Consider the following 14390-nt stretch of genomic DNA (forward strand, 5'->3'; position numbering starts at 1 on the left):
GTGTGTGTATGTGTGTGTGTGTTTCTGTTTTAACTATTGAAGATATTTGCTTCAATATTTGCTTCCTCTATTCCCTAAAATCAAGTGTGTTTTCAGATGGTTATATTTTTCAGTCTACATAATATTCTGTATTATATAAAAATTTCCCCATGTTAATCATGGGCATTATTAATTAAAAACCACATGCTTAGTAATTAGCCTGTAGGGTTTGTCCTCCTGCCAGGACAAGGAAGACTCCCTGGATGGAAGACTTCACACTGACTAAGCTGATGCTGTGCTTGCTGTTAGCCAAAAGGCCAAGCAGTAAGGCAGCCAATTGGCTGGAATTTAGCAGTCCGTCAAATGGTTTAGTCCCTGCTGGATGTAAAGTCATGGAGTAGATGCCATGGGGGCTCTGTGATGAAGCAGAAGACATAAAAAGAGGTTCAAAATCTAATGAAGAGAAAGGACTATTGAAAATGGAAATAAACAATTATACAACTAACAGAAATGATGAATAAATGATTGGTTTTAGTGATTAAATATTCCAAACTATGTAATTGTTGAGTATTATAGACACAGTCAAATTTGCGTTTTAAAAATTCTTCTTTGGGCAGTTTTTTGCTTCAGGACTTAGAGCTAGACTACCTTTAGCCATCTTCAACTAATACTGCTGATTGCCTGCCCAGTGGCTGCTCCTCTCTTCCTCCCTCCAACCAGAATTCCAGGGCTGTTCAGGCATCTATTTCTCCCCTGACAGCCCGTGGAACTCAGGGGAAGCTGAATCCATCTTTAGCTTGAAGGGACTCCAACTGCCATTGGTCCAGCTGTGGTGGGCATGTGACCAAGTTGGACCAATCAAATGAAAAGAAAGGCTTTCTTTCCACGCTGGGGAAAGACAGACTTTCTCTTTCAGCTGGACATGAATAAGAAGGGTTGGGTCCCAGCTGCTGCTGGCAGCCCTCCTGCAAGCAAGAAGAAAGCCAGCTTGAAAACAAAGCTGACATATACTGAAGGCATAGGACAAAGAGAAATGCCAAAAGTTGGAGCTGCAGCCCTGCCTGTGGAAGGTCTTAGGTATGAGGTTATCATACCTAAGGCTCTATTACGTGAGATAATATATTTATAGCTTTTAAAAGTCAGTTGTAGTTGGAATTTCTGAAAGGATCCTAACTTCTGTATCACCTTATAAGGAGGCATTTATCATTGAAGGCAATTATGTACTGCATTTTACATAGCATTTTAATTCATTGTATGATTCTTGGTGTGTCTTTTTTAGGTACACATTTATGGGGTACATGTGCAATTTTGTTACATGCGTAAATTGTGTAGTGGTCAAGTCAGGGCTTTTAGGGAATTCGTCACCCAAATAATGTACATTGTACCCATTAATTACTTATTATCCACCCCTCACTCTTCCAAGTCTCCATGTCTTTGAAAGCTGCCTGACTTGGCAAGCCTGCTGTCTACTAAAGAATGCTAAAACATCTGGACAGGTAATAATAGATGTGCAGGTAAATAACAGGCAATCTCTATAAAGTATTTAGGTTTTTTAAAAAGCAAAGATAAATGCGACATAATGTCATGTAATTACGCATTATTTTTACTTGTTGGGTCTCCAGACTCAACACATAATAAGAATATGTCCTTTATACCATGCACTTGACTTAATAGAGAGCATCGGGATTTCAGTTTCTGTTAAATATAATCCTCAAAATCTAAAAGGAAAAGTCTTCAACCACTCTAGTTCTTTCTTTTCAATCAAAGTTTTACATAGATCATGTTGATGCAGGTAAAAGGTGAGACTCATAGTTATGCACCAGGCTAGAAAAATTGCTCTAGCCCAAAAGATTGAAAAGGCTTCACATGGCTGATACACACACCAGAACAGAAGCATGCCTGGTTGAGAGCTCATTTGCATGAACTCTTGCTCCCCAGGTAGCGATCCTAGCTACTAGAAGAGTAGGCTTTCTTTCTCCGTGGGTTCTGGGGCTCCTCTGAAGACTGACCTTTTCCAGTTGCAAATCCAGTATCCATATTCTGTAATTTGTGCAGAATGGTAAACTGGAGGTCGTTCACTTGAGTGAGATCTTGGAGTAGACTGGGCTTTCTGGGCACTTTCTAGTACTCTTTGACCTTGAGTTAAGACTCATCAGATACACACTATTCATGTTGGAAGATGTGGTTCAGTGACTTGCTTATATAAGGGATATATCTCTGAAATTAGGCAAAATATAAGAAAAACTAAATTTAGAACATCTCATTCAGAAGGGAAGTGGACTATTGTTTTCTATATCAATTGTTAGGGTACTTCTGGCGATATGTGTATATTTCATTGGGTAACTCGGGAAAGTGAATATGTTATTGATCCATATCTTTGGAAATAAACCTTCAGACTATTTTCATTCATTAACTCTACCGTTACAGATTTATTGAGCATTAACTTCACATCCTGTATTGAGCCAGAAGCTGAAGATTTGTAAAATAATCGTCATGGTCCCCACACTCATGGTGATTATGGTCTGATGAGGAAAGCAGACAGAAATCAGATGATCATACAGGCAAAGATAATATTAGCTCTGTTTAAGTTCTGTAATAGAAAGTTATATGGTGCTAAAGAGCAGAGAGAGAGTGTGCTAGAGAAAATTATTAATAGACTGATCACAGAAGTCTTCTGGGGAAGTTCACAAGGAAAAGGAAGGAAAAAAATATACAGGGAAATGAAACATCCTGTGCAAAGGCCCGGTGGTTTGTGGTTGAGGGAATTCATCTTTACATTGTTACCATTTAGTTGATTATTTGGCATGTAGTAAACACTCAGTAAATGTTTCATAAGTGAATGAGCAGAATGGCTTAGTATATATTTTATCTTTTAACCATTGCCTTCTGAAATGAAGTATCCAACAGCAATTTTTCATTAATTTATTCACATGGTGGGTGTTCAATACATATTTATGGAATGACTAAACAATTTTTTAAAGCTTCTTTATACCATCCAGCCCACAATGATTTATAACTCATTTGAATTCCTGTATAGAAATATTTAGAAATAAATATAGTTAAAACAAATTTATTTACATTAAATATAATTTATTCCTAAATGTAATTTAAATATAATGTTCTATAAATTAAATTATATTTAATATTATTTACTATAAATTATTACATTATATTTAATATAACTTATAAATTTTATTCATTTAGGAATAAACATTTATTTGTTTTACCCATTTATTATCAAGAGCTCTTACACAGGATGAGTCAGAACTCTTCTCCACCCTGAGGCTCTGAGGCTCTGAGACTCTGAAACCCAAAAAACTGTTGGTTGAATCTGAATATAAGAGTGAAGGAATGAGTGAATGAACAAATAAATGCAAATAAAGTGAAAAGGCTATGCTGAGAAGGTTTCAGCAAGCTTTTCTCTTCCCCCAGTTTATCCATGGAGCGTTTCTTCTCTGTACGCTCTGAATTCAGGTCAAATCTTGCTTCTGGTCAGTTCAATATGGATTCATAACTTTCCTCCCCCCAAAAGAAATTGAAAATAAAAGGACAAAGGCAGATAGAGGAAACACTCTTTCAAATGTAATTCACAGAGAATATGCCTCAGAATCACTGTGGAACTGTGGATAGAGTAGGTCGTGCTGTGAAGCGGCTTTTTAAAAATTCAGATTCTGGGTTCTGGCTCAGATATTCCATGTCAGAATGTCGGGGTTGAGGGGAATATCACAACAAAGTGAATCTGCAGTCTTAACAAGCTTTCTTAGAAATTCTCACACTAAAATCTGAAACTGGTACATTCTCTGACTAAAAGGTGAGAATTGACCTTCCCTTTAATGAGGATACTTAGTCTAGGGCACTGTCCATGGTTCCAGAGATGGTTCTATGGCTCCAGTGCAGAAAAATCCAGAAATTGACCACAGGGAATCCATTTCCACTGGGAGGTTTCTGCTTCTGAACTAAATTGCACACACAGTCTATTATTAACATGTAGGGAGTTAGAGGTAGGAATTCTGGATTTCTAGATGAAGCAAGCTTTAAGGAATAAAAATATGACTGCTCTGAATTTAGAGTTGTTTATAGCATACAAGGATTTTAGGACTAGAAAATCGAGCTAAAACATTTGCACTAGCAATGAAGCGAGGGTCCTGGCTGTGGTCTGATAGGATTTACATGGGAGATGATAAACCTGCAACTATAGCCACCATTCTCTATCCATGGGAAGAACAGACAGAGGAAAGAACTACGGCAACATGAATTTGAGTTCAGTATAATGTGTACTTTCCAGATCCTGACACTTAAAAATGCTGAATTGAGTTTTCCAGAGAGGGAAGTTTTAGAGTCTCTATCATTCAATGTCTTTTTCTTTGTTTGTTTCTGAGACAGGGTCTCCCTCTGTCACCCAAGCTTGAGTTCAGTGGTGCAATCATGACTCATTGCAGCCTCAACCTCCCAGGCTCAAGTAATCCTCCAGCATACCTGGGACTACAGGCGCATGCCACCACACTTGTGTAATTTTTAAATATTTCTGTAGAGATGAGGCCTTACTATTTTGCCAGGCTGGTCTTGAACACCTGGACTGAAGTGATCCTCCTGCCTTGGCCTCTCAAAGGGCTGGGATTACAGGTATAAACAACTGCGCCCAGCCCAGTCAATGTCTTTAAAATGGGACAGATAGAAACATGTCTGGGGTGTTTGAGGCGAGGCATTGTTGTAAGGTAGAGGCATGGGGTCGATTATATTTCAGATCCTCTGTGGTCTCTAACTTTATAATTTGAAGTATTTTCATACTAATATTTTACAGATAATATGATGACAAACAAGGTCTATACAGACAAATGGGTAGAAATTCAATGAATACAGAAACTTTCCAGTAGGATCCATTTGGGAATTAGCATTCTGTAAGTTGCAGGGACAAAAATTAATTTTAGCTTCCATGTCTCTGCTTCATTAACTTGATCATGGGCAAAATGAGATTTCTGATTTTCACCTACAAAATGGCATAGAAGCTAGTGGTTAATTGTATGTCCTATTATCAAATTAACAAGCAGGTGTATTCAATAAGCAAATGGATGACTTTTTTTCTAAGTTTGCTTCTGACAGTCTGGAAGAAGAGTCATTTTATGGATTTCTTTTTGTTTTCTGGAATTTTTTATATGACATAGAGTTTAAAATAGTGCCATACTAAAACCTAAAGTGTAGTAGATAGAGAAATTGATCTGCAAAAATAGAAGCAACAGTAGCAGACAGGTTGATTTTAAAATTTCTGTCTTAGAAAAATATTTATAAATTTTAAATAGTGAATTTCTCCAAGTCATTGTGAAATGTGCATTTTTACTTTAATATCATTTAATGTGTTCAGTTTTCAGCTGGGGAGCCATTTAAACATATACGCATTATTTAATTTCAAAACCATTTATTTGCATATGTGGTGTATAACAGTCAATCAAATGTTATCTATTTTGTAAACATTCCTTATGCCTCATTTGGAAAACTATTCAGATATATGTCTAGGTGAGATGTGTAGTCATTGGATTTTATAAATCATGTTTCTAACTCCAAGTTGTGGCAGAAGCACATGCACGTCTTCAAGGCCTGTGGCTGATCGTTGTTGAATGAGACCCTGACTGATGAGACCCATCTTTAAGAGAATTCCAGGGACCTCCAACCAAACTCTGAAGGCATGTGGTTTTTATGCAGCCACCAGCCTCTTTAGAACTTGGCTTCCAGCTGGGTTCCTGTGTAAGATAAAAATCCTGGCGCAGCATCTCCCCTCTTAAGTTTCTGGCAGGTGTGTGCTAGATCCAGCCTACTAAATACTGCGTAATTAGAACGCCTTGGGCAATCACTGTCATCCTACATCTGTAAGGCAGTGAGGGCAGTGTTAGCATGACTGTGCTCATTTCTTTAACATCCCATGCTTATAGACCCAAACACAGCTGCCTGAAGGGCCTGTGTTTGATGCATGAACTATAGGAGGACCTCAGAAATGAGTCTAATTATATCAGTATCTGAATGCTTTGCGGAGGCAAGATGCATTATTCGTAAGACTGCACCTCTGTATAAGGAAAAAATAGTCCATCATATGTACTGCCACTTTTTAAATAGCACTTGTCAATTTTTATGTTTATTATGTTTATTATCTGCCTTCCGAACACTGGACTGTCAGTTGCTAGAAGGCAAAGAAATTTTTTCTGTTTCAGTTAGTGATGGAGCCATAACTACTAGAACAAAGCCTGGCACGAAGTTGGGAATCAAGGAATAAATAAATGAATATTAGCTTTTAATATTTGTCATGAAATTAGGTTGGTTATAGGCAAACCATGTGTGTCTAAACTATTCTATCCAATGTAATCAAGTGAGGGAAGCATCTTCCTCCTAAACTTTGTATTGAATATATTATTATCAGGTAGCCAAACGTCACCAAGAAAGTGAAGAGAAAAAGGCAATATACTGTTTGTGGAAACTGTTGATCTGAAGAGCTCCAAATTCCTGAAAAAGAGTTGAATTTGAAGATGCCCAGCCTGGAGTATGTGTATATTTTTAGTGATTACTGCATTAAAAGAATAATAATGAAATAAAATTATATCAATATGATGTCACTTCATAATCACTTAATTGCTAACTTCAGCCTGTAATTATTTTCATAGTTGACATTGCCATGTCATACCTACAGTGTTATCCATCTTTTTTAATATATGCATTAAATAGAATTTTGGTTTTTAACTTTGTTTTATGCCCCTTTGTAGAGAAAAAGCTTTATTACTGCAACTAAGAATAAGAACGTAAAATGTCCATAAATTTCTAGAAGAATGGTGTATGCATTACTATTTTAACATAATTTTGGATTAAACCTATTGTTATTAGCATTTCAGACTATTTGGTGTGTATGCAAATAGTCATTTTTCTGAATAAAATACCTATAAAAGTAAAAATCTCTCCTTTCTTACAAATATCTTCATAGTCCCATAACCATGAATAATATATATTTGTTCATTGTTTCACTTCAGATTTCTCTCTTGCTGTCAGACAATGAACAAATATATATTGCTTATCATATTATCCCTCAGTTTTATCTTTCATTTCCTCTGGTCCTCACCTCATTCACTTACTTCCTTATGAGTATGATTAAAAACACACACACCATCTTTAAAGGCTCAGAAGACATAGGAATTATCTGAAATACCAAAGAGACCTTAAAGTCCAGCCAGGCCAGCTATTTTAATTTAAAGAAGCTAAAGGCCAGAGAAATGAGGGGCCAAAGGTTGTGCAGTTACTTCATGATAAGATGGGCCTGAGGTGTCGTGGTTTTTTGGCAAAGGCTAATTTCCTTTGCTTTTCCTTGGTGACCCCTTGGCATTTAGCTGAGAATATGAGGGGAGCTGAATTAATACTGGCTGGTTTACATTGAGCTGAGTTAGAATACATTCCTTTGCATTTTATATGGAATTTAAAATAGTCAACCTGTTTCTTATTAGCAGTCTGAAAAACATCTTTAAAGACCATGCATGGATGTGGTATTAAGCATAGATACAGCATGATTAAGGAATGTGAATATTTATTGCTAGACAAACTGCTGAAGTATAGATATCAGGGCATTTTCCCAGTTAATTATTGATGGTCAGGAGCAATCACAGGAGACAGAGAATGAACATCAGAGGGGGATAAAAGGATTGGAAAAATTACAAATGGTCACCATAGAACTCTCAAGCAAGCAGAACTTTATACAAAAAGAGATTAACAATTTGAATGAAGTTGGTGGGAACCGTTTTGGCATTTACTCTTCACAATTTATATAAGTGGGTTGACATGTTTGCTTCTTAACTCTATTCCTTTAGACATCCTTCCAGTCTGTTTCAGCAATGCTGTAGTTTTACAATTTTATTTTTTGGGACTCTCAAGCTAGAAGTCTACATTTTAAACTCTTTTTAAATTGAGTAATTATTTTCATTATATATTGAGATATATATATATATAATTTCAAGTTTTATAAAGCAATGAAGGATTTGGAGGTTGGTCTGGTGCTGTTTATACTTCTTTATAAAAATATATAGGTGATGAAAAGCTTTACTATTTAAGCTTTACACACAGGCAAATGCAGGTCAGAAATGCTTTGCATAAAGAGGTCTTTCCTAACTTCAGTCGCATCTGTGGTGAGGACTGATTGACTGAGGGAAAGAGAATAGCTCCCCCAGCTCATCGGAATCCCCAGAGACATCTCAGCTTGCATCTAGGAGGTCAAAACTCCTTGATGGTCCGATTGTGACTTGACACAGGAGGCTGATGAAGAAAGAGCAAGGTGATCCCCTGAGGGTCTGGGACACAGCTCAGGACATTTTTTCTAACTTATAAAAAAACAAGAAAATGTCACTTGATTTGCTTTGAATCTGACTCTGTGCCAAGAAATCAAGGTGAAATTTGACAAACTTTTTATGCATAAACATCTCAGAATTATTTTCTAGTAGCTTTATTTTCTAGTTTGAACAGAAGTTCTAACACGGCATTTGACAGCAGTTGCTTTGAAATAGAATTTAGGAAGTAGAAATTTTGGTAGAATTTATTCTTTTAACAGATCTTTTCTGGATTCATTTACTATAACAAGTAATAAAGAGAGAGAGAGATGAATGAGATAACACCCTTATAGAGATTTCACTGTAGTGCTGTATGTAGTGTTTTAGAACACAGTTGGTATTGTAAGATAAGAAAAATAGAACTGATTATTATTGGTACTAAAATGTCTTCAGTGACAATGAGATAAATTTTCATGTAACATTTTAAACTAAACCATGAAAGAGAACACAATACTTGGAATATTGTGTACACTTATTCCTCCCTTTCATTTCTTCGTGCCTTGCCTTTCTTCCCTGCTTGCTTGTAGCTCTAGCTTTTAAGCCACCTTTAATTCCTTCTATTTTGTACTCTTGGGAGGACCTGCACTTTGAAAATACTTGACATTCAGGAAAATACACTTTATATGTTAAAAATCAATGGTGACACAATATTTACAGCCCAAAGGCCAAACATTTGGAGTTTCTTTATAGAGAGTAAGTGCTCAGAGACCAGCTTTGTGCTACTAAGCTGTAGACATCAAAGAATAATAATACAGCAGTTTTCAACTTGATGGCCCGAATGGGCTTTAGCCCAGTGAAGTGAAGTATTGAGCTATTTCACAGATCTGTAATAGAGAGCCGGTGTGGGAATCCTTATTTTATCTTAATTACTAAGGAGCCCTTTATGTCTCAGAAGTCCCCATGTTTTGTTTCAAAACTTCTATCTGGAGAATGAGTTTATAGACTTGTGTCTACAAAAGAATGACAATACTTTGAATTAGGTTTTAAGAAGATTCAAAGTGCAGCCAGAAGGGGAATTCTTTTGCTAGTCCCTGCTACATTGCAGCGTTTCAAAGAAAGCTTATGGTAGGTCTATGATTTAGCAGAAAGAAAAGAAAATGTATTCGTTGGCAACTCCCATGCCACCTAGCAAGTTTAATTTTCTTGGGTTAAGCACACACACAGATGAGTACATGTGCACACACACACACCCCAAAGCATTTATTAGCTCATTAGAAGCTGTATTATGTGTCTGGGTGAGGAGTATTATTTGTTGTGTACATTTGACCCTTCATTGTTATTAGTTGCTCTTTAGCAGAAAGCCTCTCTTTCAGCAGAAAGAGTGAGGATGGCAATAACTATTACTAAGCTAATAATAATTACAAGGACCAAACATGATTATTGATGGCTCTTCCATCTTTCATATGTGTGTGCTCTGGGTAATACTGATATGCTACTTCTGTTATTGGGCATGAACTTTCTGTGACCTATCATTTATCATCAGATGAAGTTCAGCCCAGCCTAATAGTTACATTACGTAACAAGAGCTTTCTGGTGGTGAAAGAAATCCACTTAAACCACTGATGTGCTAGGGTTTCATACGGATTGTGGAGTGTTCATTCTCTTCACTTGTAAAAGAGACTTAGAGGGGGCTATCTGAGTATTCACCTTGGAGAAAACTGTTGATGAAGCCAGATAGCGCTGATAAAGGATGGCTTTGGGAATCACTCCAAACCTGCAAAACCTGGAGCATTTAGGAAAGAGGAACCCCTCAAAGTGTCAGGAATATAACGATCAGAGAAAGGATCTAGAGATTTTCTAGTACATTTGCCCCTCATTTTTTGGATGATGAGGCTGACAGTCTCAAGGTCACACATCTTTGTCATGCCTTTTTCACCAAACTACATTGTCTGTCAGGTAGGACAGGAAGGACATTACCTATGATCAATGTCTCTGGGACATCTAGGATACAAGTGCCTCTAAGATCACTGCCAAGCCAAGAAGTATGTTTTTTAGGTCCTTCCCTGGAATTATAGTAGAGAGTACATTAGTAAGGAAGCAGCTGGCTCTGGGTAAGGTGGGACTGACTGCTTCCTTGGCATTCAGATCATATAGTAATAGCATATGGGGGTCTTGGATTGGCCTCACAAAGAATCCATCAGCGGCTATGTCCCACTCTTCTATGGAGACGGATGGTACACCTAGTGTGCTAGTGTGTTTGGGTGAATGCACTGTCACCAGAAGACCAATGGAAACTATTGAAACTACACATATATGAAGATGGCTTTTTTGGGTGGCTGTAACCATCATGGACAAGTCTTTGTGTTGTTTCCCTGAATGCTGGTGTTAGGTTGTGTTCTGAACCTTAGGAAGTTCTTTTATTCCAGCAGGCTTTGAACGTCTAGGTCCCTGAAGTCCAGAGGCCAGAAGCACTTGCCAATGGGTAATTATGCCCCCTTGCTGTGCACAAGCAAGAAAGTAGCAAGCAATTCAGAGGCTGCAGTGCAGAAGGCAAGGCATCTGCATCCCTGAGGTTCATCTTAAGGAGTCTCCTGAAGGCACTCCCGGGCAATCTGGAAGGTTGGGAGAGGGATGCTGAGGATCTAGCCACTGGTAGTAAGACTTCCTAGCTAGAAAACTATTTATTTGCTAGCGCTGGCATAACAAACTGAGTGGCTTAAACAACAGAAATAATCTATTTATTTTTAAATTACAGGTAATAATTGCATATATTTGTGGGGCACAATGTGATGTTTTGATATGTGTTTACATTGTGTATCACTACACCTGACTAACATCCGTCACCCCACATACTTTTTTTGTGTGTGTGGTGGAAATATTTAAAATCTACTTTTTTAGCAATTTTGAAATTTATAATACATTAGTTTTTTAAAACTTTTTAAAAATTATACTTTAAGTTCTGGGATACATGTGCAGAACGTGCAGGTTTGTTACATAGGTATACACGTGCCATGGTGGTTTGCTGCACCCATCAACCTGTCATCTACATTAGGTATTTCTCCTAATGCTATCCCTTCCCTTGTCCCCCACCCCCGACAGGTCCCAGTGTGTGATGTTCCCCTTCCTGTGTCCATGTGTTCTCATTGTTCAACTCCCACTTATGAGTGAGAACATGCAGTATTTGGCTTTCTGTTCCTGTGTTAGTTGCTGAGAATGATGGCTTGCAGCTTTATCCACGTCCTTGTAAAGGACATGAACTCATCCTTTTTTTTTTAAATTATTATACTTTAAGTTCCAGGGTACATGTGCACAACGTGCAGTTTTGTTACATAGGTATATATGTGCCATGTTGGTTTGTTGCACCCATCAACTCGTCATTTACATTAGGTATTTCTCCTAATGCTCTCCCTCCTCCAGCCCCCCACCCCACAACCGGCCCAGGTGTGTGATGTTTCCCTTCCTGTGTCCATGTGTTCTCATTGTTCAACTCCCACCTATGAGTGAGAACATGCGGTGTTTGGTTTTCTGTCCTTGTGATAGTTTGCTTAGAATGGAGCCCATCCTTTTTTTATGGCTGTGTAGCATTCCATGTTGTATATGTGCCACATTTTCTTTATCCAGTCTATCACTGATGGGCATTTGGGTTGGTTCCAAGTCGTTGCTATTGTGAACAGTGCAGCAATAAACATACATGTGCATGTGTCTTTATAGTAGAATGATTTATAATCCTTTGGGTATATCCCCAGTAATGGGGTTGCTGGGTCAAATGGTCAAATGGTATTTCTGGTTCTAGATCCTTGAGGAATATTGTGGGCACCATGATGTGTAATAGATCTTTAAAATTTATTCCTCCTAACTGAATCTTTGTATTCTTTGAACAACATCTTCCCATCCCCTTCCATCCCACAGCCTCTGGTAACCACAGTTCTATTTTCTACTTCTAAGAGTTTGACTTTTTTAGATCCTACATATAAGTAAGATCATGCAGTATTTCTATTTGTATGCCTGACTTATTTGTCTTAGCATAATATCCTTTGAGTTCATCCATAAAACAACAGAAACTTATCGTCTCACAGTTCTGCAGGCTAGAAGTCTGAGATTAAAGTATCAGGGGGGTTGGTTCCTTCTGTGAAGGAAGGATCTGTCCCAGGCCTCTCTCCTTGGTGTGAAGACAGCTGTCTCCTCCCGTGACTTTTCCTATTGCCTTCCCTCTATGCGTGCGCCAATATTTTCCCATTTTTCTAAGGACTAGCCATTTGAGATTAGGGTCTCCCACTTCCAATGGCCTAATTTTAACTTGGTTACTTCTCTGAAGACCCTATATCCAAATAAGTTTGCATTCTAAGTTACTGGGAGTTAGAATTTCAAAATATGTGGGGCGGAGGGATGCAATTCAATCCATAACAGGAACCTTGCCCTGGTATCTCTGAGGTTCATTTCTATGACTGATGGTCAGAGGCTGTGTTTGGATTCCAGAGATTTTCTTGAATGTGTGTGCATGTGTGTGTGTGACTGCATGTCTGTGCACATGTGTGCATGTGTGTGTGTGCACGTGGACATGCACTAGCTGACTTCTTCCTTAGGGTGGGGTTCCTGGTCAGTCTGTATTCTTCCACAGCTTTCACCCATCTGAAAGCAAATCAGTTTCCTTTTTCAAAATGGAAAAATATCTCTTTCTCTGTGTCCTTTTAAACCCCCCTCCCCACTCTCCTTTTCCTTCTTACTGTGTGCCTTAGGCCATTCAGGCTACTATAACAAAATACTACAAACTGTGTAACTCATACGCAACAGAAATGTATTTCTTACAGTTCTGGAGGCTAGAAAGGCCAAGATCAGGAAGCCAGCAGATTCCAAGTCTGGTGAGGGCCTCCTTCCTAGTTTATAGATGCTGCCTTCTTGCTGTGTCCACACATGGTAGAAGGGGCTAGCTCCCTGGGGTCCCTTTTATAAGGGCACTAATCCCATTTGTGACCTAATCACTTCCTCAAAGCCCCCCTCGCAATACCATTACTTTGGGGATTATGACTTCAACATAGGAATTTGGGGGGACACAAATGTTCAGACCACAGCATCATCTCTTTTCTCTGACTTCCCTCACTTGCTTTTATTTATTTATTTATTTATTGATACAGTCTCGCTCTATCACCCAGGCTGGAGTACAGTGGCACGATCTTAGCTTACTGCTACCTCCACCTCCCGGGTTCAAGCAATTCTCATGCTTCAGGGTACTGAGTAGCAGGGACTACAGGCGTGTGCCACCACGCCTGGCTAATTTTTGCAATATTAGTAGAGGCGGGGTTTCACCATGTTGGCCAGGCTGGTCTCAAACTCCTGACCTCTGATGATCTGCCCGTCTCAGCCTCCCAAAGTGCTGGGATTGCAGGCATAAGCCACCACACCCAGCCCCCTTACTTATTTTCTAATATATCCACATTGTGCTGTTTGTGTTTTGATTCTTTCACTGTCCCTCATATTCCTTCTTTCATCATCATAATTATTTTTTAAATGTTTTGTTTCTTCATTTACTAACATTACATTCCTATTGGCTCAGATAGTTTTCTTCTGATTTCACTCTCCTTTAAGTATTTTTTTTATTTTTATTTTTTTACTCCATGGGTCTCAGAAAGACTGAAGAAAGACCTGAAAAATGTGTATTCATTTATATTACTGGATTGTGAAAGTTTTATTCTTTCTACTGGAATGTTGTCTGTCCTAGATTTTAACTATCCAGAGAGTAACCTCCCACCATGTGTAGACTACCCGTTAACAAACGCATTTTGTTGTCAATGGTTTGAAGCCTTGAAGATTTTGAAAAGAGGCTTAAAACAAGTTTAGAAAGAGGATGTTTTGTCCTGAAACTTCACTTGAGTTCACCCATCACTAGAGTTGAAAACATAGATACCACAGACTTGCTTGGCTTCCAGAGGAAGGCTACCTTCATGTCATGATATTATTAGAAAAAAGCAGAACTAATTGTTGGATTTTTCTCATCCATTATTTTTCCTCCTGTCTCTCCTTTTTAGCTCCCAAAGCTAGTGTTCCATGATACATTGCTGGTAAATATTTAATTACCATTCTCAGAAATGTGTTTTGCATTTTCACGTTACCCTCCTCATGGTGATG

General features: G+C 38.2%; 1 long non-coding RNA gene across 1 annotated transcript in view; it reads right to left on the reverse strand.

Annotated features, from left to right (window-relative positions):
* Positions 1 to 14390, reverse strand: part of LOC130540722 (uncharacterized) — a 51988-nt gene extending 37598 nt beyond the window's left edge. The window contains exon 1 of the long non-coding RNA XR_008954714.2: positions 13074 to 14390. This is a non-coding gene — a long non-coding RNA (uncharacterized LOC130540722). The remainder of the gene's footprint in view (positions 1 to 13073) is intronic.

The sequence above is a fragment of the Pan paniscus genome, chromosome 14 (assembly GCF_029289425.2).
Source record: "Pan paniscus chromosome 14, NHGRI_mPanPan1-v2.0_pri, whole genome shotgun sequence".
In the NCBI taxonomy this organism is placed as follows: Eukaryota; Metazoa; Chordata; class Mammalia; order Primates; family Hominidae; genus Pan; species Pan paniscus.